This window comes from Salmo salar, chromosome 26, assembly GCF_965601325.2.
Source record: "Salmo salar chromosome 26, fSalSal1, whole genome shotgun sequence".
Taxonomy (NCBI): Eukaryota; Metazoa; Chordata; class Actinopteri; order Salmoniformes; family Salmonidae; genus Salmo; species Salmo salar.
This window is the reverse complement of record NC_138316.1, coordinates 2714623-2742195: the sequence shown is the minus strand read 5'-3', so window position 1 is coordinate 2742195 and position 27573 is coordinate 2714623. Positions and strand designations below refer to the sequence as shown.

General features: G+C 42.8%; 1 protein-coding gene across 3 annotated transcripts in view; it reads right to left on the bottom strand.

The window, feature by feature from the left end:
- The window catches only part of LOC106587026 (zinc finger MIZ domain-containing protein 2), a 91183-nt gene that overhangs the window by 50751 nt on the left and 12859 nt on the right, over positions 1–27573 (bottom strand). The window contains exon 1 of one of the 3 annotated variants that reach the window (XM_014174872.3): positions 16591–16737. The exons of the other annotated variants lie outside the window; for them this stretch is intronic. The gene's annotated coding sequence lies outside the window, so the exon portion shown is untranslated. Of the gene's footprint in view, positions 1–16590; positions 16738–27573 lie in introns of those variants that run through there. 3 annotated transcript variants of the gene reach the window in all.

Genomic DNA, 27573 nt, shown 5'->3' with positions numbered 1-27573 from the left:
TGAAAACGTGTAATTGTTTGTTATTAGTTTAAGCAGACTGTGTTTGTCTATTGTTGTGACTTAGATGAAGATCAGATAACATTTTGACAATTTATGCAGAAATCCAGGTAATTCCAAAGGGTTCACATACGTTTTCTTGCCACTGTATTTGTAGATAAAAAAAATTAAAAAGCAGACATTGAATATCCTTTTGAGCATGGTGAAGTTATTAATTACACTTTGGATGGTGTATCAACACATCCAGTCACCACAAAGATAGAGGCGTCCTTCCTAACTCAGCTGCCGGAGAGGAAGGAAACTGCTCAGGGATTTCACCATGAGGCCAATGGTGACTTAAAAACAGTTACAGAGTTGTGATAGGAGAAAACTGAGGATGGATCAACAACATTGTAGTTACTCCACAATACTAACCTAATTGACAGAGTGAAAAGAAGGAAGCCTGTACAGAATACAAATATTCCAAAACATGCAGCTTGTTTGCAACAAGTCACGAAAGTAATACTGCAAAAAATGTGGCAAAGCAATACTTTTTTTGTCCTGAATACAAAAGTGTTATGTTTGGGGCAAATCCAATACAACATTAGTGAACGACCGGCTCAAATCTATCTTTCATGCTGGAAAAACTCCCCAGTCCATAATGATTACAAGCATACCCATAACATGATGCAGCCATCCCTATGCTTGAAATATGGCGAGTGGTACTCAGTAATATTATTAGGCAAAATCATAGAAGAAAACCTAGTTCAGTCTGCTTTCCACCAGAAATGTGAAGATCAATTCACCTTTCAACAGGACAATTGTCACGCCCTGACCTGAGAGAGCCTTTTCTATGTCTCTATTTAGGTTGGTCAGGGTGTGTTTTGGCCTGGTATGGCTCTCAATCAGGGACAGCTGTACATCGTTGTCACTGATTGGGAATCATACTTAGGCAGCCTGTTTTCCTTTGGGGTTTGTGGGTAGTTAATTTCTGTTTAGTGTGTTAGGATACCTGACAGGACTGTTTGGCTGTCGTTTGTGGTTTCTTTGTGAAGTGCCTTTTTCATCCAAAATAAAAGATGAACAAATTCCATGCTGCACCTTGGTCCTCTTCTTCCAAAGACAGCCGTTACAACAATAACCTAAAACCCAAGGCTAAATCTACACTGGAGTTGCTTACCAAGACAGTGAATACTCCTGAGTGGCCTAGTTACCGTTTTGACTTAAATCTGCTTGAAAATCTGAAGGCACTGTAGCAGGACAGATGGTCACCATTTCAGCCTCGGGCAGGTCAGATGGAGAGAAAAGTTGTTACATGATCAAAGTCGTGATGTCCATTGTCATGATGTACATCATAATAACATCAGGCCAAACCAAAACTTCCTTAGGGAAACGGGGGAGAGTTGTTGGAGAACCGGGTCCTCCACTGAATTTATGAGCAGCCAGGAAGTGAGACTGAGTGGTATTGAATGTAATGTTGCTGTTACGTATACCGTGCCTTTGTAGCTGAATCTGTGCTTGAAATTCACTGCTCGACTGAGGGACCTTATTGAAAATGTGTGGGGTATAAAGATGAGGTAGTGTCATGACCGGCCTGCTCGGGTCAGGTTACTGGGGACCACAATCCAACAGAGAGATCTCTCACACCCACCAGAGTGGAAGAGATCGAGGGGTATAAAGGGGGGGGGGGGGGGGGGGGGGGAGTTTGACACCTCACACCCATTGTAAATCTAAGGCAGCAGACAAAATTCCTTTGTCCCCTCACTATGGAGAACCGGCCTCAGAACATTAACATGCAATAAATGGACTTTGGGACAATGGGTTTCGTCAGCCACAAGGGTGGTAATGACGATAGATGGAATATGAAAATGAATGTCATTTTTGTTATTAAAAGTTAGAGGACAACGTTATAACGAAAACATTAACTTTAAGAGTTTTCCTAATATATGCTTGATGTTTATACATTGTTTGTTGGGTGGAAAATGTCCAAATCAAAGAGAATGTTTTGGTAAAGATGAAATGTGAAGTTGTCTGGATCTGAGTAAAATCCAGACCTTGCCGCGTAACTTGGTACGCCCAGAGAATTGCCCTAAAGGCGGAAACGCCCACTTCCGAGCCGAGGGTATAAGACATGTGAGTTAAGAAATAACATATCAGACTAAGTGACCCGAGCTGCAGCCAAGGTCTGAGTAGTCAACAAACCCAAAACGCAACACGAGGTTGAAGACAAAGGAACCTTCTATCCATGCTACGGATGAGTACTTGCGTCTAAGAGGGTGAATATTCAAGCAGGACCACCCGGTCACCACTCTCCATCGAATTGTGTATCTACACTGCTTTCGTTCCTACGCTGTGAGCCTTGGGGTACAGGGCTGGCTGTGCTCAGAAGACCCCTTTCAGAACAAGGGTGAGGAAACAGACCATTAAGACAAAGGACACTGACATCGTGAGGACAACCAGAGAGTTACACCAGAGAAGCCGAAACGGTCCACGCAGAGACCCCCATCAGAGACCTTCAACACATAATTACATCATATTCTGACCCATAAGAGCGCAGTTCGGGCAAGGTTAGGGTTAAAATAAGCATAGCTTACAAATGCACCCAAATGTATATTTCTCTCATGTACTTTCTCTCTTTTGAATCCCCATTTTGGGTAACACGTGTCATAGTGTGTTGGCCCGTTTGTATTATGTTCTAATCAATAGCCTAGACTGTGTATCTTATATTATCATTTTAGCTTGCTAGTAAATAAATAATCAACTAAATTGGTGTGGTACGGACTCATTGGTGGGACTCAGGTTTGTGCAGATTCCCGGATTATGCGACGTTCAGAATGAGACTGTAGAGGAAATTGATTAATTAGCGACTGTTGTAAAATCAATATTCTGATGTTCTTTGAATTAATTTGGGAAATAGAAACTCAATAAAACCAAACTTTCCCATTGTACCCCAGGTTAATGACTTAATAATTGCCTGATTCATTTTATCACGTAATTATAAACCGTTAATCAATTCGATGAGCAGCAGTCACCACATTAACCAATACAGTAGTCACAACAGTAGTCATTCAAAAATCATGTTAAACCCTATTATTGCACACAAAGTGAGTCCATGCAGCTTATTATGTGACTTGATAACCAGATTTTTACTCCTTAACTTATTTAAGTTGGCCATAACAAAGGGGTTGAATACTTATTGACATTTCAGCTTTTCATGTGTAAATCATTTGTAAACATTTAAATAACATAATTCCACTTTGACATTATGAGGCATTGTGTGTAGGCCAGTGACACAAAATCTCAATTTAATCCATTTTAAATTCATGTTGTAACAACAAAATATGGAAAAAGTCAAGACTGACCAGGTGAACACTATGATCCCTTATTGATGTCACTTGTTAAATCCACTTCAAAATCAGTGTCAATGAAGGGGAGGAGACCGGTTAAAGGATTTCTAAGCCTTGAGACGTGGATTGTGTATGTGTGCCATTCAGAGGGTGAATGGGCAAGACAAAAGATTTAAGTGCTTTGCCAGGGGTATGGTAGTAGGTGCCTGGCACACCGGTTTGAGTGTGTCAACAATGCAACTCTACTGGGCTTTTCACACGTGTGGATCAAGAATGGTCAACCACCCAAAGGACCTCCAGCCTACTTGACACAACTGTGGCAAGCTTGGAGTCGACATGGGCCAGCATCCCTGTGGAACACTTGACACCTTGTAGTCCATGCCCCGACGAATTGAGGCTGATCTGAGGGCAAAAGGGGGTGCAACGCAATATTAGGAAGGTGTTCCTAATGTTTTGTACACTCAGTGTATACGTTTAGCCGAGAGGATAGGTGAATTAATTATTCAATATATCAAACTTTGTTGACTAAGACTAGATACCTTGAAGAACATTGTTAAGATTGGGGGCATTCTGGGAAGCCTGTCAGTCAACCAGGATTTCCTGTTAGAAAATAGGGTAAAATCATTCCAAACAATATAAAAATTACATCTACCGACTAAATAAGGGCATGTCTAAATAGATATTTTTGGCTATAGCGCCATCGCAGATTTGGTCCATTTATCCCCCCTGCGGTAATTTCCAATAATTGCCGCTGAAAAATAGGCTAAGAAACCCAAGATAGGTAAATGGTTGGATAGATTTCACCAGGGGTACTCTGCTCCTTCAGAGCAAGCAGATGACAAAGTTCACATATTTATTCAGGACTTGTGGTTGGACATGGTAAAGGTGAATTTGTGTGTGGTTCTGCAACAAAGGAGAGCCATAAGCAGGTGATAAGTATGAATCTATTCAACCAATATATTTCAAATAAGGAAATAAGAAGACATCTTAATGTCATGACTTGACTAAAATATAAATGGAAAATAGGAAACAAACTTACTCTTAACACAACTGGAAAGAAACTGAGCAATGGCTTGACAGAATTTAAATACAAACTAAAAGGTGTGAATAAGCCAGGGCAGTCCTGATAATTAGTGGCAAGAGTGTGGCATTGAGAAGAGACTCAACAGGTGAAATCAACTTGGTTAATCAAGTTCATCTCAGTAGTATGATGCTCCACTCTGAGGTATTTTGTACAGTCACCAACCAGCTGCATGGGGCCGTACAGAGTACCGCAGTGGAGGTGAATATACTTTTATCAATATATTCACCTCCACTGTGGGTCTCTATTACGGTGGTTACCAAACTGCGGGAGGTCCCCGCCAAAAATAAAAATAACTTAAGGAACTAAGTCAGACGTTAAACTTACTCTTGAAAGTTCTAATAGTAGTATGCACAAGTTGCAATTTCGAGAATTGGGTAGTGCATCATCAGTTCCTCTTGTTATGTTTGACATTGCATACCTTAGAGAGCTATTTATAACTTGTCAGAAATGTCCAGATCAACTAGCCCATGTCAGCTAACCTTTTGTCATTTTGTTTTTTTAGCCCAGAGATATTGTTGTAATTTTTTTGTTACTCAAATATCCCATGAATACATATTAGACATGGCAAAATTTATAGAATTGCAAGAAAAGTATCTTTAAAACTGCAAAACTTTGTTTGTACCCCTTGACAAAATGTGTAGAATTGCAGGAAATAAGTTTTAATTAACCCTGAAAAATTAACTTCACCAACAAGAGGGGTGTGAACAGTTTGTGTCATGAACAGTGCTTGTGCCCATAGAAATAGGTGGGGTGCGGGATGTTCCCCAATGCTGGAAGGGGGGGCCCTGAGTAAAAGAGCCCGGTGGACAGCTTAAAATGTTTGAGGGGTTATGGAAAACACAATAAAATGGCCCAAAGATGCCATATACAGTGCAGTCGGAAAGTATTCAGACCCCTTCCCTTTTCCCACATTGTTAGGTTATAGCCTTATTCTGAAATGGATTAAATAAAACATTTCCTCAATCTACACACAATATCCCACAATGACAAAGCGAAAACAGCTTATTTTTTATTTTTCCAAATGTATTAAAAATAAAAAATACCTGATTTACATATGTATTCAGACCCTTTGCTATGAGAATCGAAATTGAGCTCCGGTGCATCCTGTTTCCATTGATCATCCTTGAGATGTTTCTACAACTTGGAGTCCACCTGTGGTAAATTCAATTGATTGGACATGAAAAGCACACCTGTCTATATAAGGTCCCACAGTAGACAGTGCATGTCAGAACAAAAACCAAGCCATGAAGTTGAAGGAATTCAAATCAAATAACATTTTATTCGTCACATGCGCCGAATACAACAGGTGTAGACCTTACTGTGAAATGCTTACTTACAAGTCCTTAAACCAACAATGCAGTTCAAGAACTAGAGTTAATCAAATATTTACTAAATAAACCAAAGTAAAAAAATAAATCAAAAAGTAACAAGAAATGTACATAATAACTAGGCTATATACAGGGGGTACCAGTACAGAGTCAATGTGCGGGGGTACAGGTTAATTGAGGTCATTTGTAAAGTGACTATGCATAGATAATAAACAGCAAGTAGCAGCAGTGTAAAAACAAAGGGGGGGGGGGGGGGTCAATGTAAATATTCCGGGAGACCATTTGATTAGTTTAGTTAAGCAGTATTATGGCTTGGGGGTAGAAGCTGTTAAGGAGCCTTTTGGTCCTAGACTTGGTGCTCCGTCAGGAAGTTCAGGATCCAGTTGTAGAGGGAGGTGTTTAGTCCCAGGGTCCTTAGCTTAGTGATGAGCTGTGTGTGCACTATGGTGTTGAACGCCGAGCTGTAGTCAATTAACAGCATTCTCACATAGGTGATCCTTTTGTCCAGGTGGGAAAGGGTGGAGTGCGATTGAGATCTTTGGATCAGTTGGGGCGGTATGTGAATTTGAGTGGGTCTAGGGTTTCTGGCACGATGGTGTTGATGTGAGCCATGATCAGCCTTTCAAAGCACTTCATGGCTACCGACGTGAGTGCTACGGTAATCATTTAGGCAGGTTACCTTCGCTATCTTGGGCACAGGGACTATGGTGGTCTATTTGAAACATGTAAGTATTTCAGATTCGGCCAGGGAGAGGTTGAAAATGTCTGTGAAGACACTTGCCAGGTGGTCCGCGCATGCTTTGAGTACACGTCCTGGTAATCCGTCTGGCCCCGTGGCTTTGTGAATGTTGACCTGTTTAAAGGTCTTGCACACATCGGCTAAGGAGAGCATGATCACACAATTGTCCACAGATCTGGGGAAGGGTACCAAAACATTTCTGCAGTATTGAAGGTCCCCAAGAACACAGTGGCCTCCATCATTCTTAAATGGAAGAAGTTTGGAACCAACAAGACTCTTCCTAGAGCTGGCCGCCTGGCCAAACTGAGCAATCGGGAGAGAAGCCCTTGGTCAGGGAGATGACCAAGAACCCGATTGTCACTGACAGAGCTCCAGAGTTTCTCTGTGGAGATGGGAAAACCTTCCAAAAGGACAACCATCTCTGCAGCACTCCACCAATCAGGCCTTTTATGGTAGAGTAGGCAGACGGAAGCCTCTCCCTAGTAAAATGCACATGACAGACCTCTGGTCTGATGAAACCACAAATGAACCTGAATGCCAAGCGTCATGTCTGGAGGAAACCTGGCACCATCTCTACGGTGAAGCATGGTGGTGGCAGCATCATGCTGTGAGGATGTTTTTCAGCGGCAGGGACTGGGAGACTAGTCAGGGGAGACAAAGATGAACGGAGCGAAGTACAGAGAGATCCTTGACGAAAACCTGCTCCCAGAGAGCTCAGGACCTCCATCTGTGGTCAAAGGTTCACCTTCCAACAGGACAACAACCCTAAACACACAGCCAAGACTACGCAGGAGTGGCTTCGGAACAAGTCTCTGAATGTCCTTGAGTGGCCCAGCCAGAACCCGGACTTGAACCTGATAAAACATCTCTGGAGAGACAAGAAAAAAGCTGTGCAGTGACGCTCCCCATCCAACCTGACAGAGCTTTAGAAGATTTGCAGAGAAGAATTGGACATTAGAGCGGTGGAAATCTGTCCTTTGGTCTAATGAGTCCAAATTTGAGATTTTTGGTTCCAACAGTCGTGTCTTTGTGAGATGTAGAGTAGGTGAACTGATGATCTCCACATGTGTGGTTCCCACCGTGAAGCATGGATGAGAAGTTGTGATGGTGCTTTGCTGTTGACACTGTCAGTGACTTATTTTGATTTCAAGGCACACTTAACCAGCATGGCTACCACAGCATTCTGAAGCGATACGCCATCCCATCTAGTTTACGCTTATAGTGGGACTATAATTTGTTTTTCAACAGGACAATGACCCAACACACCTCCACGCTGTATAAAGGCTATTTAACCAAGAAGGAGAGTGACGGAGTGCTGCATCAGATGACCTGGACTCCAATCACCCGACCTCAAACCAATTGAGATGGTTTGGGATGAGTTGGACCGCAGAGTGAAGGAAAAGCAGCGAACAAGTGCTCAGCATATGTGGGAACTCCTTCAAGAATGTTGGAAAAGCATTCCTCATGAAGTTGGTTGAGAGAATGCCAAGAATTTGAAAGCTGTCATCAAGGCAAAGAGTGGCTACTTTGAAGAATCTAAAATATATGATTTGTTTAACACTTTTTGGGTAACTACATGATTCCATTTGTTTTTTCATAGTTTGTGTCTACACAATTATTCTACAATGTAGAAAATAGTAAAAATTAAGAAAAACCCTTGAATGAGTAGATGTCCAAACATTTGACTGATCATTGCAACTCCACGAGGTGAGATCTTGCATGGAGCCCCAGGCCGAGGGATATTGACAGTTCTTTTGTGTTTCTTCCATTTGCAAATAATCGCACCAAATGTTGTCACCTTCTCACCAAGCTGCTTGGCGATTGTAGCACATTCCAGCCTTGTGTAGGTCTACAATCTTGTCCCTGACATCCTTGGAGAGCTCTTTGGTCTTGGCCATGGTGGAGAGTTTGGAATCTGATTGATTGCTTCCTTCTGTGGACAGGTGTCTTTTTTACAGGTAACAAGCTACAGTTAGGAGCACTCCCTTTAAGAGTGTGCTCCTAATCTCAGCTCATTACCTGTATAAAAGACACCTGGGAACCAGAAATCGTTCTGATTGAGAGGGGGTCAAATACTTATTTCCCTCATTAAAATGCAAATCAATTTATAACATTTCTGACATGCGTTTTTCTGGATATTTTTGTTGTTCTTCTGTCTCTCACTGTTGAAATAAACCTACCATTAAAATTATAGACTGATCCTTTCTTTGTCAATGGGCAAACGTACAAAATCAGCAGGGGATCAAATACTTTTTTCCCCCACTGTACACACACTCACGGACAGTTTATTAGGTTCACGAAAATGGTTTGTTCCTACAGACAGTGAGGCATGTGGCCGTAGCTTGCTATATCAAGCAGGAAGACAGGCATCGAGGCAGTCAGTTACTGTTCAATTGAACATTCAATTGACAAAACGAGTGACCTAAGCGACTTTGAGCGTGGTATGATCGTCGGTGCCAGGCAAGCCGGTTCCAGTATCTCAGAAATGTCTTCCTGGGCTTTTAATGCACCGCAGTGTCTAGGGTTTACAGAGAATTGTCCGACAAACAAAAACATCCAGTCAGCGGCAATACTGTGGGCGAAAACAGCTCGTTAATGAGAGAGGTCGAAGGAGAATGGCAAAAATCATACAAGCTAACAGGCGGGCCAGAAATAGGTAAATAACGGCGCAGTACAACAGTGGTGTTCAGAATGTCATCTCGAAACGCACAACTTGTCGGTCCTTGTCATGGATGGGCTATTGCAGCAGACGACCAAACCTGGTTCCACTCCTATCAGCTAAAAACAAGAAGCAGCAGCTCCAGTGGGCACGTAATCACCAACACTGGACAATTGAGGAGTGGTTCCTGTTGCATCATGCCGATGGCTGACTCAGGATTTGGCGTAAGCAGCATGAGTCCATGGCCCCATCCTGCCTGGTGTCAACTGTACAGGCTGCACTGTGTGTGTAGCCTGACACAAAATGATTTTAAAATCTTAACCAAATCCCAATTCAAGCAAACGTACATTTTCCCCATGCAGGCCAAACGTAAGTATCAAAGAAGTATGGTCTAAAGGCCTCGGCATGGTTCCCAACTGAAACAGTTGGTACATATATTATGACTACATTTCGTGACAGTTTTGTCTTTGGCTGGAGTTTTTTTCCGGCTGTTCGTGTGCACTTTTGGTAGGAAAACCTAAGTTCGGGAGCCAAAGTCTACGCCCCTTCATCGGTGACTGGTCAACTGTAGGGGTGACGCAAGTTTATTCTTCTTCTCGATTCAGCCCTGTAACTCAGTGTGGATTCAACATGGCAAATTACAACTTAGAGCATTGCTTGGCCGGAGGTACAGAAGTAAATAAGACGGAAAGCAACATGCAGTCTTCAACAGAGGATGAGCTATGTTTTTGTATTTTCTATTGTAGTCAAGGAAACGAGTAGCCATGTTTGCTAACAACAGCTAGCCAGCTAGCGCTAGCTGACATAAAATCAAAGGAGGAGGGAGGAGGAGGCAGCAGAGTATGAGAGAGTTAAGGACACCTACAAGGAAAATTGCAGGGAGAGTGGGCTGGCAAAAGTAGAGATGTATGGGAGGAGAGAGCAATAATTGGAGAGCAGGAGAGAGAGTTGGAGCATTAATTAGGTGTAAAAATCACCCAGTCGAGGGTCTCCTGCTGCAGTTTTACCCAAAAGAACTCTTGAAACCCTCCACCATCACTCTCTCGGCCGTATGCCCCTACATCCGTCTCTCTCATATTATATGTCTTGCAAATCTAGTAGATTCCGGGCAATTCCCGGGTCTCTCTGTTAGAGGTCGACCGATTAATCGGAATGGCCGATTAATTAGGGCCGATTTCAAGTTTTCCTAACAATCGGAAATCGGTATTTTTGGACACCGATTTGGACCAATTTTTTTTTTTACCTTTATTTAACTAGGCAAGTCAGTTAAGAACACATTCTTATTTTCAATGACGGCCTAGGAATGGTGGGTTAACTGCCTTGTTCAGGGACAGAACGACAGATTTTTACCTTGTCAGCTCGGGGATTCGTTTTTGCAACCTTCCGGTTATTAGTCCAACGCTCTAACCACCTGCCTTACATTGCACTCCGCGAGGAGCCTGCATGGCAGGCTGACTACCTGTTACGCGAGGGCAGCAAGAAGCCAAGGTAAGTTGCTAGCTAGCATTAAAGTTATCTTATTAAAAACAATCAATCTTAACATAATCACTAGTTAACTACACATGGTTGATGATATTACTAGTTTATCTAGCATGTCCTGCGTTGCATATAATCGATGTGGTGCCTGTTAATTTCTCATCGAATCACACCCTACTTCTCCAAACGGGTGATGATTTAGCACTATCGTTGCACCAAACCTAACCATAAACATCAATGCCTTTCTTTAAAATCAATACACAAGTATATATTTTTAAACCTGCATATTTAGTTAATATTGCCTGCTAACATGAATTTCTTATAATTAGGGAAATTGTGTCACTTCTCTTGCGTTCCGTGCAAGCAGTCAGGGTATATGCAGCAGTTTGGGCCGCTTGGCTCGTTGCGAACTGTGTGAAGTCCTAACAAAGACTGTAATGAATTTCCCATAATTGTACATAATTATGACATAACATTGAAGGATGTACAATGTAACAGCAGTATTTAGACTTAGGGATGCCACCCATTAGATAAAATAGGGAACGGTACCGTATTTCACTGAAAGAATAAAACGTTTTGTTTTCAAAATGATAGTTTCCGGATTCGACCATATTAATGACCAAAGGCTCGTATTTCTGTGTGTTATTATGTTATAATTAAGTCTATGATTTGATATTTGGTAGAGCAGTCTGACTGAGCGATGGTAGGCAGCAGCAGGCTCGTAAGCATTCGTTCAAACAGCACTTTAGTGCGTTTGCCAGCAGCTCTTTTCGCTGTGCTTCAAGCATTGAGCTGTTTATGACTTCAAGCCTATCAACTCCCGAGATTAGGCTGGTGTAACTGACGTGAAATGGCTAGCTAGTTAGCGGTGTGCACGCTAATAGCGTTTCAAATCGGTGATGTCACTCGCTCTGAGACTTGGAGTAGTTGTTCCCCTTGCTCTGCAACGGACGCGGCTTTTGTGGAGCGATGGGTAACGATGCTTCGAGGGTGGCTGTTGTCGATGTGTTCCTGGTTCGAGCCCAGGTAGGGGCGAGGAGAGGGACGGAAGCTATACTGTTACACTGGCAATACTAAAGTGCCTATAAGAACATCCAATAGTCAAAGATATGAAATACAAATGGTATAGAGAGAAATAGTCCTATAATTCCTATAATAACTACAACCTAAAACTTCTTACCTGGGAATATTGAAGACTCATGTTAAAAGGAACCACCAGCTTTCATATGTTCTCAGCAACTTAAACGTTAGCTTTTTTACATGGCACATATTGCACTTTTACTTTCTTCTCCAACACTTTGTTTTTGCATTATTTAAACCAAATTGAACATGTTTCATTAATTATTTGAAGCCAAATTGATTTTATTGATGTATTATATTAAGTAAAATAAGTGTTCATTCCATATTGTTGTAATTGTCATTATTACAAATACATGTTTTTTTTTTATTTTAAATTTTTTAAACAGCATCGGCTTTTTTTGGTCCTCCAATAATCAGTATCGCCGTTGAAAACGTATAAATCGGTCGACCTCTACTCTCTGTGTATGCAATTTTATCAGTCCTTGATTTTATTGTCCCGCACATGTCTTCCTTGTTTGGCTGTAGATGGCTTATTACCAGTTTATCACCCTCTACTGTCCTGGGGTAATATTTCCACTTTCCCCCCTTTTTTAAGCAAACTAGGCAAGTCAGTTAAGTGAGTATGCGAGCACACTCATTCGCTTTGCCCAGCAGAGTTCACACCAAAGCATGCTGATGCCTTAATCCTGCTTCAGAGTGCAGTGAAGTGGTATGCTCAGGCATCAGACATCAGTACTAATTGTTAGGCTGAGGCAACACGTGAGGAGGTTGTGCACCTGTGTCCTGTGCAGCAGCATGATGCCATGCAGTGCTTGTGTTGTTGCTTTTGGACAATATCACTGCCTCTGTGGCTACTGCTGCACGCCACAGATTCCTCACAACTGAGAAGAGATTAGGACTAAAAATAGCAGCAGGATTTGAAAAAGGTGGAAAATGTGATATTGAGAGTGGAAACAGTGTGAATGTCTCTCGCTCTCCGTGGCCAAATGGCACACATGCAGCAGAGTAGAAGAGCCGAGCAGTAGCACGGGTGAAGATGTTTCAGAATGAGGAGTTTAATTTCCCTTGAGGGGCCTTTGTACAAAGGGTTGTCATCCCCCCTCCAACCCCTCACTATCCCCCATCCCCTCACACTGGGCCATACCACATAGCCAGGATGAGCACCATTAACTGGCATGCTAATTTGTTGGAATCATTGCCTTTTGTCCCTCCCTCCCTCCACCCCTCTGTGTCCCTCCCTCCCCACCGCACCACCCTTAATTCTGTCACTGCCTGTTTGCTAGATTTAGGTCAGACAGCCTCCAGCTTGAAAAATACATGTGGAAAGAAGAGGGGGGTGAGGGGAGGGGGGGCAGCGGAGTATGAGAGAGAGAGGACGCCTACCAGGATAATAAGGGAAAATTGCAGGGAGAGTGGGCCGGCAAAGGTAGAGAGGGAGGGGAGGAGAGAGCAATAACTGGAGAGCGGAAGAGGGAAAGAGATTGTTGGAGCATTCATTTGATATATCGCCCATGTCAGATATTTCGCTTTAAAATGTATACCAAAACAAAAACCATTGATTTCTAAATTTAATAAACCATATAACTCTATGCACAAGGACTACTTTTAACAATTTCCCCAGAAAACTTTACAAAAACACATTTACAGGAAGAACTGTACAGATACAAAGTTAGGTAACAGAATAAAACGGAAGGACATTTTACCGAAATTCTGTTACTAGATTTTTAATCTGCACAGTTTTATTCCAATAAATGTTTTACATTTTATTTACTGTGTACATTTTTCTAGTAGTCATTGTGCATAGAGTTGTATGGTTTGTTAAACTTTGAAATCAACGTTTTTTGTTTGCATACATTCTAAAGTGAAAGTCTGTGTAATTCCGTTTCCATGGAATTGCCCTTAACCTGTTGGGGCTAGGGGGCAGTATTTGCACGGCCGGATAAAAAACGTACCCGATTTAATCTGGTTACTACTCCTGCCCAGTAACTAGAATATGCATATAATTATTGGCTTTGGATAGAAAACACCCAAAAGTTTCTAAAACTGTTTGAATGGTGTCTGTGAGTATAACAGAACTCATTTGGCAGGCCAAAACCTGAGAAGATTCCTTACAGGAAGTGGCCTGTCTGACAATTTCTTGCCCTCCTTGATCATCTCTAACAAATACAGGGGATCTCTGGCATGACGTGACACTTCCTACGGCTCCCATGGGCTCTCAGAAGGCGGGAAAAAGCTGAACAATGTAATTCCATCCCCAGGCTGAAACACATTAGCGCGTTTGGCAAGTGCTCTGACTGAGGCTCGTGCATGAGGGGATAGCATGCTTTTACTTTCACTCTCTTTGTAATAAAAAACGATTTCCCGGTCGGAATATTATCGCTTTTTTATGAGAAAAATGGCATAAAAATGGATTTTAAACAGCAGTTGACATGCTTCGAAGTACGGTAATGGAATATTTAGAATTTTTTTGTCACGAAATGCACCATGCTCGTCACCCTTATTTACCCTTTCGGATAGTGTCTTGAACGCACAAACAAAACGCCGCTATTTGGATATAACAATGGATTATTTGGGACCAAACCAACATTTGTTATTGAAGTAGAAGTCCTGGGAGTGCATTCTGACGAAGAACAGCAAAGGTAATAACATTTTTCTTATAGTAAATCTGACTTTGGTGAGTGCTAAACTTGCTGGGTGTCTAAATAGCTAGCCCTGTGATGCCGGGCTATCTACTGAGAATATTGCAAAATGTGCTTTCACCGAAAAGCTATTTTAAAATCGGACATATCGAGTGCATAGAGGAGTTCTGTATCTATAATTCTTAAAATAATTGTTATGTTTTTTGTGAACGTTTATCGTGAGTAATTTAGTAAATTCACCGGTAGTGTTCGGTGGGAATGCTAGTCACATGCTAGTCACATGCTAATGTAAAAAGCTGGTTTTTGATATAAATATGACCTTGATTGAACAAAACATGCATGTATTGTATAACATAATGTCCTAGGGTTGTCATCTGATGAAGATCAAAGGTTAGTGCTGCATTTAGCTGTGGTTTGGGTTTATGTGACATTATATGCTAGCTTAAAAAATGGGTGTCTGATTATTTCTGTCTGTGTACTCTGCTGACATAATCTAATGTTTTGTTTTCGTTGTAAAGCCTTTTTGAAATCGGACAGTGTGGTTAGATTAACGAGAGTCTTGTCTTTAAAATGGTGTAAAATAGTCATATGTTTGAAAAATTGAAGTAATAGCATTTCTAAGGTATTTGAATAACACGCCACGGGATTCAACTGGCTGTTGAGTAGGTGGTTCAAAATAATCCATAGTTATGTTCAAATATCCTCTGTTTTGTTCGTGCGTTCAAGACACTATCCGAATGGTAAAGAAGGGTTTTTGCATTTTTGAGGTATTTGAATATCGCGCCACGGGATTACACTGGCTGTTGAGTAGGTGGGACGCAAGCGTCCCACCTCGCCCATAGAGGTTAACCAATGTACTGTGCCGAAGTTTACGCATACCTTTTCAGAGGCAAGACAAAGCGGAGGTTAGATCTAATGAGAAGGACTGTATGGGAGCATTGCTGCTGAGATGAGAACTGTTATTGTGTAGCGCGGCAGACAGAGTGCGGTGGGTCGCTGCTCACACAGCATTAACACATGGTCATTTAATCCTCTCAGAGTATGGCTGAGGACCGACGGCAAGTTAATGTAGACGCCAATCAAAACAAATTACATCCTCCTCAACTGATCGTCATGGCATCTGGTCTGATGGAGCGAAGGTACTGGTTATATGACTAGGAGGATCTGGCTGCATTACACACACGTAGCTGAGTGAACGATGGAGGATTCCACGTGGGAAAATGTGTCAGATATACTAACCGTGTGATCTGTCTCAGATCAATATTCCTGACACACACACTGTGAATGACTGACTACCCCACACACACTCTCCACTTAGCTGCCCTGAAACAAACTCAGACGCTCTACCCCACACAGATCCAGGTCACGCACAGCCCTGCTCCAACCCCCCCAGTGTTAGGGACTGGCACGGAACTGTAAACACTCACTCACTCATATAAACCTTTGGGCCCACTTCTTATTAAACACCCTGGGATTCACATGTTTATCAGCAAAGTATTCCCTAGATCAGCACTCGTACTTAGATGCTTTATGACTATGGGCCCTGCCACTAAAGACCTATTGGTTGCCAAATAAACATTCTTGGGGTGGGGGGGATGAGGAAAAGACAGGTAGCTTTATTCTGGTGGTTGCACCTCCAAAACAAACTCAATCACTTCCTCCTGCATTCATTCCATTGTAAAGGTGCCCTCCCTGCGGTGTCATCCTCTCTAGCACCACTTCAATGGCCTGTTCACCTGAACCTCCAGCTTCAGCCAAAGGCACAACTGTTGAAAAGCTTTCTGAATTGCTCTGAGCACGTATGTACCAAGCGTCTCATAGTAGGAATGCTGATCTAGGATCAGGTCCCCCATCCATTCATTATAATCTAAAAAGACACTGACCCTAAATCAGCACTTCATGAATACAGGCCAGGTCTTCTGGTTAGCTAGATGACATCTGTCAATTCAACCCACAATCTCAAGTCAAGGCAACATAAGGTGAAGGCACCAATTTGTAAGTCGCTCTGGATAAGAGCGTCTGCTAAATGACGTAAATGTAATGTAAATGATATTCAACAACAGCCTTATTATTCCAGCCAACCTCGGACAGTCCATCCTGTGTGGCTGACTCCTGAAACACAAAGACATGGATGGAACAGCCAGCAGCAGCCCCATTAATTTAGCCTAGCGCCGACATGATGTGCTCTACAGTGAAAGGAATCAGAAGACCCATTCCAGTATGAGTAGCTAGAAGGACAACAGCACAGAGAGCAAGGCTTACCTCTTCACACAAGCTTGAGAGACGGTTGCTACCTTTCCAAAAGCACCTAGTTGCAACACTTGCCCATCAAGCTGTGTCCTCTGTCCAGCACAAGAGCTCCAGAAAACAGGACATTAGTGCTTATCCCCACCACTGCTCAAGCCATTCACCAACACCAAATGGACAGAGGCTGAAGTCAAATAACTGGTCGGTGTGGGGCCCCTCCCCCAACACGGGCCCTTTGAGGAATGGTTTGCGAAGAGAAGAGTGCTGGGAAGGAGGGAGCTGAGTGAACAGAGGACAGAGGGGGGGCCCAAGATTACACATTCCTGAACATCACTACAGTGTCAGACAACACACTTTTACACTCCCCAAAATCCAACGCAGATGTGCTCACTCATTTGTGGAGACCCGGTTGCGCACACAGACATACTTGCTTGGCATCCCTGATGACATAGGCCTTACACATAGAATTGTAATGAATCATCATAGTGATGGCATCTGATAAAGTTTCATTGGGCATTCCCCAGTCTCAACAACTCATTTGGGAAACTCAGAGTGCAGCTAGAGAAAGAAATCCCAGAAATATCAGACACTGATGACAGTTAGGAGGCAACACAGAGCGCAGTCTCAGAACCACCTGGGTTTCCAAAATGCACCACCTCTAGCAGCCTCTACAGGAACAAGCTAGAGAAGGGACTGAAACCAAAAACTGTTTCAGCCTCTTTGAATAGCAGGGGTGAAAGGTCCCCAGGAGGACAAGAGCAATGGATCCCTCACAGAAACAGGATTTTGAGCTCCCCTCCCCCAGACAGTATTCCATCTCCTGAAGAACAGGTAAGGTCAAGTCAATTATTTGGAACCACAGACAGAAGCAAATGGGACGAAACCCGAACTTGTCCAATAAGGAAGGCTCATTTCAGTTGCAAAACGGTTTCCATTGCAAAATCATGTTTTGATGTTCTCTGAAGGGTTGCCAACTGTCTGAGACTTTGAAAACGCATAGCCTACATAAAAGGTGACCTTTTTCAGGATGGTAATTCATTCACTTGAGGTGAACTTAGCAGCAGCATTAAAATAACCCTGAAAGAATCTCTTGATGTGATAAGCCTAACCGCCCTTTTCCTCTACAATTGCTCAAACTGTTTGTCACTGAACCAAATCAAGGCAACAAGACGCAACAACAGTCAAAAGAACGGCTTTCGAGTTAACCTCAATGCCACCCTTATTTGTTTAGAGACATAGGTGACACGAATACTGCTTAGGCCCTATTCCCACTACAAGAGATGAAGGGGAGTCTGAGGAGCGGAGTGGCAAAAGAGATTTCAATTCATATTACATCCTTACCTTTCATTTCATTGTGACTGGCAACGTGACATTCTTGGTCCAAAGCTCAAATTGACCATAAATTTAACAGTAGCCACTAAGAACAAACTATTTAACAATCTGAGAAACTTTTCATCTAAAACATATTACCGTATAGATTAATGCAACCAAACCATATTACACTCCTGAGTAATGCAACAATTCACAAGTATGCGAATACGATTAAATGGTTTGATTTTCTTGTCCGTACACATTAAATTAGCTGACAATACAGAGCTAACTCCTGCTAGCTAACAACATCCTTTAGATCAGTGATTCCCAAACTTTTTATATTCCCGTACCCCTTCAAACATTCAACCTCCAGCTGCACACCCCCTCTAGCAGCAGGGTCAGCGCGCTCTCAAATGTTATTTTCTGCCATCATTGTAAACCTGCCACACACACAAACTATACAATACATTTATTAAACATAAGAATGAGTGTGAGTTGTCACAAACCGGCTCGTGGGAAGTGACAAAGAGCTCTTATAGGACCAGGGGGCAAATAATAATAATCAATAATTTCTCTCTTTATTTAACCATCTTACATATAAAACCTTATTTGTTCATCGAAAATTGTGAACTCACCACAGGTTAATGAGAAGGGTGTGCTTGAAAGGATGCACATAACTCTGAAATGTTGGGTTGTATTTTATTGGAGAGACTCAGTCTTAAATCATTTTCCACACACAGTCTGTGCCTGTATTTAGTTTTCATGCTAGTGAGGGCCGAGAATCCACTCTCACATAGGTACGTGGATGCAAAGGGCATCAGTGTCTTAACAGCGTGATTTGCCAAGGCAGGATACTCTGAGCACAGCCCAATCAAGAAATCTGGCAGTGGCTTCTGATTAAATTCAATTTTCACAGAACCGCTTGTTGCAATTTCATGAGGCTCTCCTGTTCAGATATCGGTAAGTGGACTGGAGGCAGGGCATGAAAGGGATAACGAATTCAGTTGTTTGCACACCCAACTCACTCAGGTGCTTTGCTATATCACATTTGACATTGTCCGTAAGCTTGAGTTCAATTGCAAAAAAAAAAAAAAAAAAAACATACAACGACGGAAAGACCTGTGTGTTGTCCTTGTTAATACAGACAGAAAATAACTCCAACTTCTTAATCATAGCCTCAATATTGGCCCGCACACTGAATATAAACTCAGCAAAAAAGAAACGTCCCCTTTTCAGGGCACTGTCTTTCAAAGATAATTCGTAAAAATCCAAATAACTTCACATATCTTCATTGTAAAAGGGTTTAAACACTGTTTCCCATGCTTGATCAATGAACAATTAATGAACATGCACCTGTGGAACGGTCGTTAAGACACTAACAGCTTACAGACGGTAGGCAATAAAGGTCACAGTTATGAAAACTTAGGACACTAAAGGCCTCCTTTAGTGTCCTATTGACTCTGAAAAACACCAAAAGAAGATGCCCAGGGTCCCTGCTCATCTGCGTGAACGTGCCTTAGGCATGCTGCAAGCAGGCATGAGGACCGCAGATGTGGCCAGGGCAATAAATTGCAATGTTCGTACTGTGAGACGCCTAAGACAGCGCTACAGGGAGACAGGACGGACAGCTGATCGTCCTCGCTGTGACAGACCATGTGTAACAACACCTGCACAGGATCGGTACATCCGAACATCACACCTGCGGGACAGGTACAGGATGGCAACAACTGCCCGAGTTACACCAGGAACGCACAATCCCTCCATCAGTGCTCAGACTGTACGCAATAGGCTGAGAGAGACTGGACTGAGGGCTTGTAGGCATGTTGTAAGGCAGGTCCTCACCAGACATCACCGGCAACAACGTCACCTATGGGCACAAACCCACCGTTGCTGGACCAGACAGAACTGGCAAAAAGTGCTCTTCACTGACAAGTCGTGGTTTTGGTCTCACCAAGGGTGATGGTCAGATTCGCGTTTATTGTCAAAGGAATGAGCTTTACACCGAGGCCTGTACTCTGGAGCGGGATCAATTTGGAGGTGGAGGGTCCGTCATGGTCTGGGGCGGTGTGTCACAGCATCATCGGACTGAGGTTGTTGTCATTGCAGGCAATCTCAACGCTGTGCGTTACAGGGAAGACATCCTCCTCCCTCATGTGGTACCCTTCCTGCAGGCTCATCCTGACATGACCCTCCAGCATGACAATGCCACCAGCCATACTGCTCGTTCTGTGCATGATTTCCTGCAAGACAGGAATGTGAGTGTTCTGCCATGGCCAGCAAAGAGCCCGCATCTCAATCCCTTGAGCACGTCTGGGACCTGTTGGATCGAGGGTGAGGGCTAGGGCCATCCCGCAGAAATGTCTGGGAACATGCAGGTGCCTGGTAGAAGAGTGGGGTAACATCTCACAGCAAGAACTGGCAAATCTGGTGCAGTCCATGAGGAGGAGATGCACTGCAGTACTTAATGCAGCTGGTGGCCACACCAGATACTAACTTACTTTAGATTTTGACCCCCGCTTTGTTCAGGGACACATTATTCCATTTCTGTTAGTCACATGTCTGTGGAACCTGTTCAGTTTATGTCTCAATTGTTGAATCTTATGTTCATAGAAATATTTACACATGTTAAGTTTGCTGAAAATAAACGCAGTTGACAGTGAGAGGGCGTTTCTTTTTTTTGCTGAGTTTAGTTGTGGAGAGTCCCTGTAATCCTAGATTCAGATCATTCAGGTAAGAAAAAACATCACCCAGATAGGCCAGTCGTGTGAGAAACACGTCATCATGCAAGCGGTCAGACAAGTGAAAATGATGGTCAGTAAAGAAAACTTAAGCTCAATTAAAAAAAAAAAAAACATGTCAATACTTTGCCCCTTGATAACCAGAGCACTTCTGCATGTTGTAAAAGTGTTACATGGTCGCTGCCCATATCATTGTATAGTGCAGAAAATACATGAGAGTTCAGGGGCCTTGCTTTAACAAAGTTAACATGTTTCACTGTAGTCTCCAAAACGTCTTTCAAGCTGTCAGGCATTCCCTTGGCAGCAAGAGCTTCTCGATGAATGCTGCAGTGTACCCAAGTGGCGTCGGGAGCAACTTCTTGCACGCGTGTTACCACTCCACTATGTTTCCCTGTCATGGCTTTTGCGCCATCAATACAGATACCAACATGAGCTGCAGCTACATATGGACCATTAATGGAATTCCTGCGAGAAAGTAACGGTTAATGTGATTGGATGCTAATTATTTGACTAGGCTACCTGTATTTGACATTGTGTTTTTACGTCGCTGAACACTAGATGGTTTAATTTTGGGCAGTAATATGAGGCTCCTCAGACGAGAAAAAACCCTCACCCAAATGTATAGCCCGTTGGAAAATATAAATGACTGTTTGAAAATGTGAATCACATTTTTATTTGGCGTACCCCCGACGGCATTGCACGTACTGTACCCCAGTTTGGGAATACCTGCTTTAGATCAAGTAACATTAGCATATTAATAATGAACGTTTACCCCTCCCATACAAATATAAAGGTACAGTAACGTTATCATACAGTGTCATTCATATTATAATATAGGCTACACAGCTAGGTAACATTAGCTAGCAAGCTAGCTAGCTAAACAAAATCATTTCTGCATCCTCCTCACAACAACGTGCTGGCTGTTAGCTGCATGTTGACGTTTAGCTAACCCATAGCTCTTAACTTTAATACGCTAGTGTAAGCCTAAGAGCTACTATCTTTGAACAAACCAGGCTTCATTTGATCAATATTATGGAAGTCATTATATGAAAATTGCGACTGAAAACGTTGACAATTCCCTGGGGAGTTGCTTCTTGCCTGGACTTCGGTGGTCAAGCCAAAAAATACATAACAAAAAAAATAAAATAAAAAAAACTCTATTGAGAGTTAAATCTACGGCAACGATTTCAGAATGTAACATGTGGTTAAAACAATTTCAGGAAAAAAAAAACATCTAAAAAAAATCTATAAAACAAGTCTCAAAAACAAGGAAAAATGTCTGTAGGCCTAAATTTCAGCTGTTTCAAAAACATTGCTCTGCTATTAAACATTTTACTGTAAGAGTGTTGGCTCAACGAGACAATTCTGTTTACACTGCCCTGCTTAGATGGGGGCAACTGTCGAGCGAAAGTCGTGCGCTACCTCCAAGTCTAGTAGGTATGAAGACCCTCTTAGTCATGGTTGACATTTTTTATACACATATGCACATGTCGATTAGTGATGGGGGGGGTTGGGAAAAAAAATCTATATAGTTACATCTCAATATTATTTTGCGACGATATTATATTGACATTTGACTCCTAGCTAGTGCTAGTTGGCTGTACCTGCGCCAACACTCATCCTATAGCTTGTTTTCCGTCACCTTTTTAAATAGTGAGCCAACATCTTTTCAGCACTTTTATTTACCTGACTGATCAAAACTTGTTTCACCTGGATTCACCTTGTCAGTCTGTCATGCAAAGAGCAGGTGTACATAATAATTTGTAAACTCAGTGTATTATGCTAATAATAATAGTAAACCGTATGGCAGCAGCATACGGGGTGGGTGTATGCGTGGTGGTGAGTGTCTCTATAAGCAAGTGTGTTGGTGTTCGTGTGAGTTTGTGTGTGCAAGTGTGTGTAGGCGTAACAGGTGGATATACATGTAAACAGGGCTGAAAAGTGACTGGTAGCAGGAACACATACTTATGGTATATACAAATTTGTGCACAACATTTTGAGAGAAACGTTTTTTGTGCGTATGGAAAAAGTCTGGAATCTTTCATTTTAGCTCATGAAACATGGGACCAACACTTTACATGTTGCATTTATATTTTTGTTCAGTATAGATAGTATACTAATGTATACTAATGGCAATCAATGAACAGCACCAGTAGTACTAGTAGTAATCTAATCAATATTCATTTTAACAGCAGCGTAGGTGTGAGGGGGAGCAGTAGTTGTTATCTATTTAAACAGTCTTATGGCCAGGGGATATAAGCTTAATAGGAGTCTTGGTCTAAAGCGAACTTTCATCAAGGTATGAGATGCATTTCTATAATTGGTTTCCCTCTTCATTGTCAGTATCCTTTTTCTGCATTATGATATCTGTAACATTGATGTATCAAATATTCGCTTCAGAAGCTTGCACATTCACCACATTGTATGCTTGTTCCGAGATGTATTCTTAAGACTTTTACTGAAGCAAATCTTTTTGACATCTTGAAAATCATGTGTTCTAGCTAAGATTCTTATAAAATATATGCTGAAATACATTTCATACATGGCAGTACTGTTAGATCTATAGATCTATACATATAGACACACACAGTTGAAAGTGCATGTCAGAGCAAAAAACAATCCATGAGGTTGAAAGAATTGTGCGTAAAGCTCTGACAGGATTGTGTCGAGGCACAGAACTGGGGAAGGGTACAAAAACATTTCTGCAGCATTGAAGGTCCCCAAGAACACAGTGGCCTCCATTTTTAAATGGAAGAAGTTTGGAACCACCAAGACTCTTCCTAGAGCTGGTAGCCCGGCCAAACTGAGCAATCGGGGGAGAAGCCCTTGGTCAGGGAGGTGACCAAGAACCCGATGGGCACTCTGACAGAGCTCCAGAGTTCCTCTGTGGAGATGGGAGAACCTTCCAGAAGGACAACCATCTCTGCAGCACTCCACCAAATCAGGCCTATATGGTAGAGTGGCCAGATGGAAGCCATTCCTCAGTAAAAAGCATGACAGCCCCCTTGGAGTTTGCCAAAAAGCACCTAAAAGGACTCTTACCATGTGAAACAAGATTCTCTAGTCTGATGAAACCAAGATTGAACTCTTTGGCCTGAATGCCAAGCATCACGTCTGTAAGAAACCTGGCACCCTTCCTACGGTGAAGCATGGTGATGGCAGCATCATGCTGTGGGGATCTTTTTCAGCGGCAGGGACTGGGAGACTAGTCAAGATGGAGGGAAAGATGAACAGAGCTAAGTACAGAGAGATCCTTGATGAAAACCTACTCTAGAGTGCTCAGGACCTCAGACTGGGGCGAAGGTTCACCTTCCAACAGGTCAACAACCCTCAGCACACAGCCAAGACAACGCAGGAGTCTTTGAATGTACTTGAGTGGCCCAGCCAGAGCCCAGACTTGAACCCGATCTAAAATCTCTGGAGACCTGAAAATAGCTGTGCACTGACACTTCTTATCCAACCTGACAGAGCTTGAGAGGATCTGCAGAGAATAGGAGAAACTCCCCAATACAGGTGTGCCAAGCATGTAGTGTCATACCCAAGAAGACTCAATGCTGTAATTGCAGCAAAAATGTCTTAAAACCTGTTTTTGCTTCGTCATTATGGGGTATTGTGTGTAGATTGCTGAAGATTTTTATTTAATCAATTTTAGAATAAGGCTGTAACGTAACAAAATGTGGAAAAATTCAAGGGTTCTGAATACTTTCCGAATGCACTGTATATTCTTTAAGAATCAATGGATACATATAATGAATTTATAAAATGGATGTAGCAACTGCCGATTGCCCTTTAAGATTTGAATGTCTATTTCAGACTCGGGCTCCCGAGTGGCGCAGAGGTCTAAGGCACTGCATCTCAGTGCAAGAGAAGTCACTACAGTCCCTGTTTATTTTATTTCTTAACTGACTTGCCTAGTTTTCTTTTTTTATGAACATCCATAACTGTCGTTTTTTCCTCTCTAAAGTAATAATAATTCTAAATTATTGTTTTTGTATTCAGCAAAGACTTTCCTTTGAAATGGCTAACACTGTTTTGACCTAAGACTTACAAACTGAGACTTTTAATAATATGTTCAGTCTCTCAAAAATCCAATTTCATGTAGCATCCATAACTTGTCTTTTATGCTTTATTTCGCCAACATGCCAATATTTAAAAGTCTGCTTTTTGGGGTAAACACTACTATAGACACACGCATCAAAAGTTGTATTTATATTTTGTTTGTCCATTCTGTGAGACGTGAAAGTTGTGATTTTGTGTGCAAATTTAATGTCCATAACACTGGAATCTCCCATAATCAACAGGGGCAATTGGTTTTCGCCCCCGGCCGCCCCCTCTCTCTCCCCAAATGAGTGCGAGTGAATGTGAAGCTGTTGGCTCTGGCTCCGACTGTGGGTCAATCCCTAATGGCACTCTAGTGGGCTCTAGTCAAAAGTAGTGTATTATATAGGGTATAGAGTGCCATTTGGGGAGCATCCACTATGCTGAGCACATCTGCAAGGCTGACTGGCTCACTCTACCCAGCTAAGGGACCAGGGGAGTGCAGATGCTTTTACACAAACTACAGAATCAACAAAATTACTGGTGCAGCATACACAAAAAGACCCCCCTCTCGTTTTCATTCACTAGTACTGTATCTGGCTGGCTGCCTGGCAGTGAGCTCTTGAAGACACGGTCATCACAGGCTACCTTCACAGGTAGAGAAGAAGTAGAGAGGCAGGCATCTAGCAAGCAACCAGCGCACTACTTTGACAACAAAACGAAAATGTACATACCGATAAACCAAACTCACATGCATAAAGCTTAGGCTAAAACATTATTTTTAAACAAATGAAATGTTTGAGGTAAAAAGATAGGTGTATGGCATAATGTCACAATGATAAGCATGCAATTGTCTCTACATCCCATGAGAGATGTTTAACAAGGAAAATAGTTAGCTGGAGAGACAAAATGTCCCCCAGCTCCCCCAAATACCAGGTCAAAGGTTGAGTGATGTCAGCTGAACATGCAGTACTTATGGGAATTTATTTAGAGAAGGGCAAGTTAACACCAACAACCACCTTCACCCCAGAAAATGCTTTAGTTACAACTCATTACTCGAGGAAGTCATCAGAATCATAAAGCCATATGGGAATGCCAACAACACCTAATTGGGTGACAAGGCAGCAAGACTTTGCCATTGGCCCCCCACAAAAAAAATGTTAGACCTTCATATAAATGAAGAAAAACTGGTCATTAGTTTACAGTTGGGTGTATTTGAACTGGTATGCCCAGTCATCACAGGTGTGTTCACTTTTAATCCATTCCAAAGTGCACATCTTCCTCTCTGTATAAACTTGGGCAGAGAGCGGTTGTGCTGTGCCGGCCCTGCTCTCTTTCTCTTCCCTGCTGCACCGTGACTCACCCTGCACACAGTCACTGGCCCCTTCCTGCTTCGAAGTGAAAAAACAGCTTGACTGCTGACTGATCGGCCGGCTGATCTGCACCGACAGGAGCAACTCACTGGGAGTCGGCTGCACACACGCACACACAGACACTGGCTGCCTGCTGCACGGGACCCTGTCAGAGTGTGTGTGGGGAGAGGGGGGGCTCGGCAACAAAGCGAGCGGTCCCTCCTCATTCAGAACACATACAAAGACACTTCTCTAGTGAGACATGGGAACACGTATCACTTCAGAGTTAATACTGTTAACAGCCTTTGTGTGTTATGACTTGGGAGGTACGGACCCATCAATAGATCGTGGCTCTCTTCAGTGTCTGTTAATCAGTCCTGATGGACCATCCACTCCACTGCAGGCCAACTGGAATTTATGTCATCCAACCTGTACAGTGAGGGAAAAAAGTATTTGATCCCCTGCTGATGGGAGAACCTTCCAATGATCATGAGAATGGTGAGGAATCAGCCCAGAACTACACGGGAGGATCTTGTCAATGATCTCAAAGCAGCTGGGACCATAGTCACCAAGAAAACAATTGGTAACACACTACGCCGTGAAGGACTGAAATCCTGCAGCACCAGCAAGGTCCCCCTGCTCAAGAAAGCACATATACATGCCCGTCTGAAGTTTGCCAATGAACATCTGAATGATTCAGAGGACAACTGGGGTGGAAGTGTTGTGGTCAGATGAGACCAAAATGGAGCTTTTTGGCATCAACTCAACTCACCGTGTTTGGAGGAGGAGGAATGCTGCCTATGACCCCAAGAACACCATCCCCACCGTCAAACATGGAGGTGGAAACATCATGCTTTGGGGGCGTTTTTCTGCTAAGGGGACAAGACAACTTCACCCCATCAACGGGACGATGGACCGGACCATGTACCGTCAAATCTTGGGTGACAACCTCCTTCCCTCAGCCAGGGCATTGAAAATGGGTCGTGGATGGGTATTCCAGCATGACAATGACCCAAAACACACGGCCAAGGAAACAAAGGAGTGGCTCAAGAAGAAGCACATTAAGGTCCTGGAGTGGCTTAGCCAGTCTCCAGACCTTAATCCCATAGAAAATCTGTGGAGGGAGCTGAAGGTTCGAGTTGTCAAACGTCAGCCTCGAAACCTTAACCTGTTAGGGCTAGGGGGCAGTATTGACACGGCTGGATAAAAAACGTACCCGATTTAATCTGGTTACTACTCCTGCCCAGTAACTAGAATATGCATAATTATTGGCTTTGGATAGAAAACACCCTAAAGTTCCTAAAACTGTTTGAATGGTGTCTGTGAGTATAACAGAACTCATATGGCAGGCCAAAACCTGAGAAGATTCCATGCAGGAAGTGGCCTGTCTGACAATTTCTTGCCCTTCTTGATTATCTCTATCCATTACAGAGGATCTCTGCTGTTACGTGACACTTCCTACGGCTCCCATGGGCTCTCAGAAGGCGGCAAAAAGCTGAATCGTGGCTTTGCAGGCTCTGGCTGAAAAAAAGTAGCGCGTTTGGGTAGTGGCTGGTTAC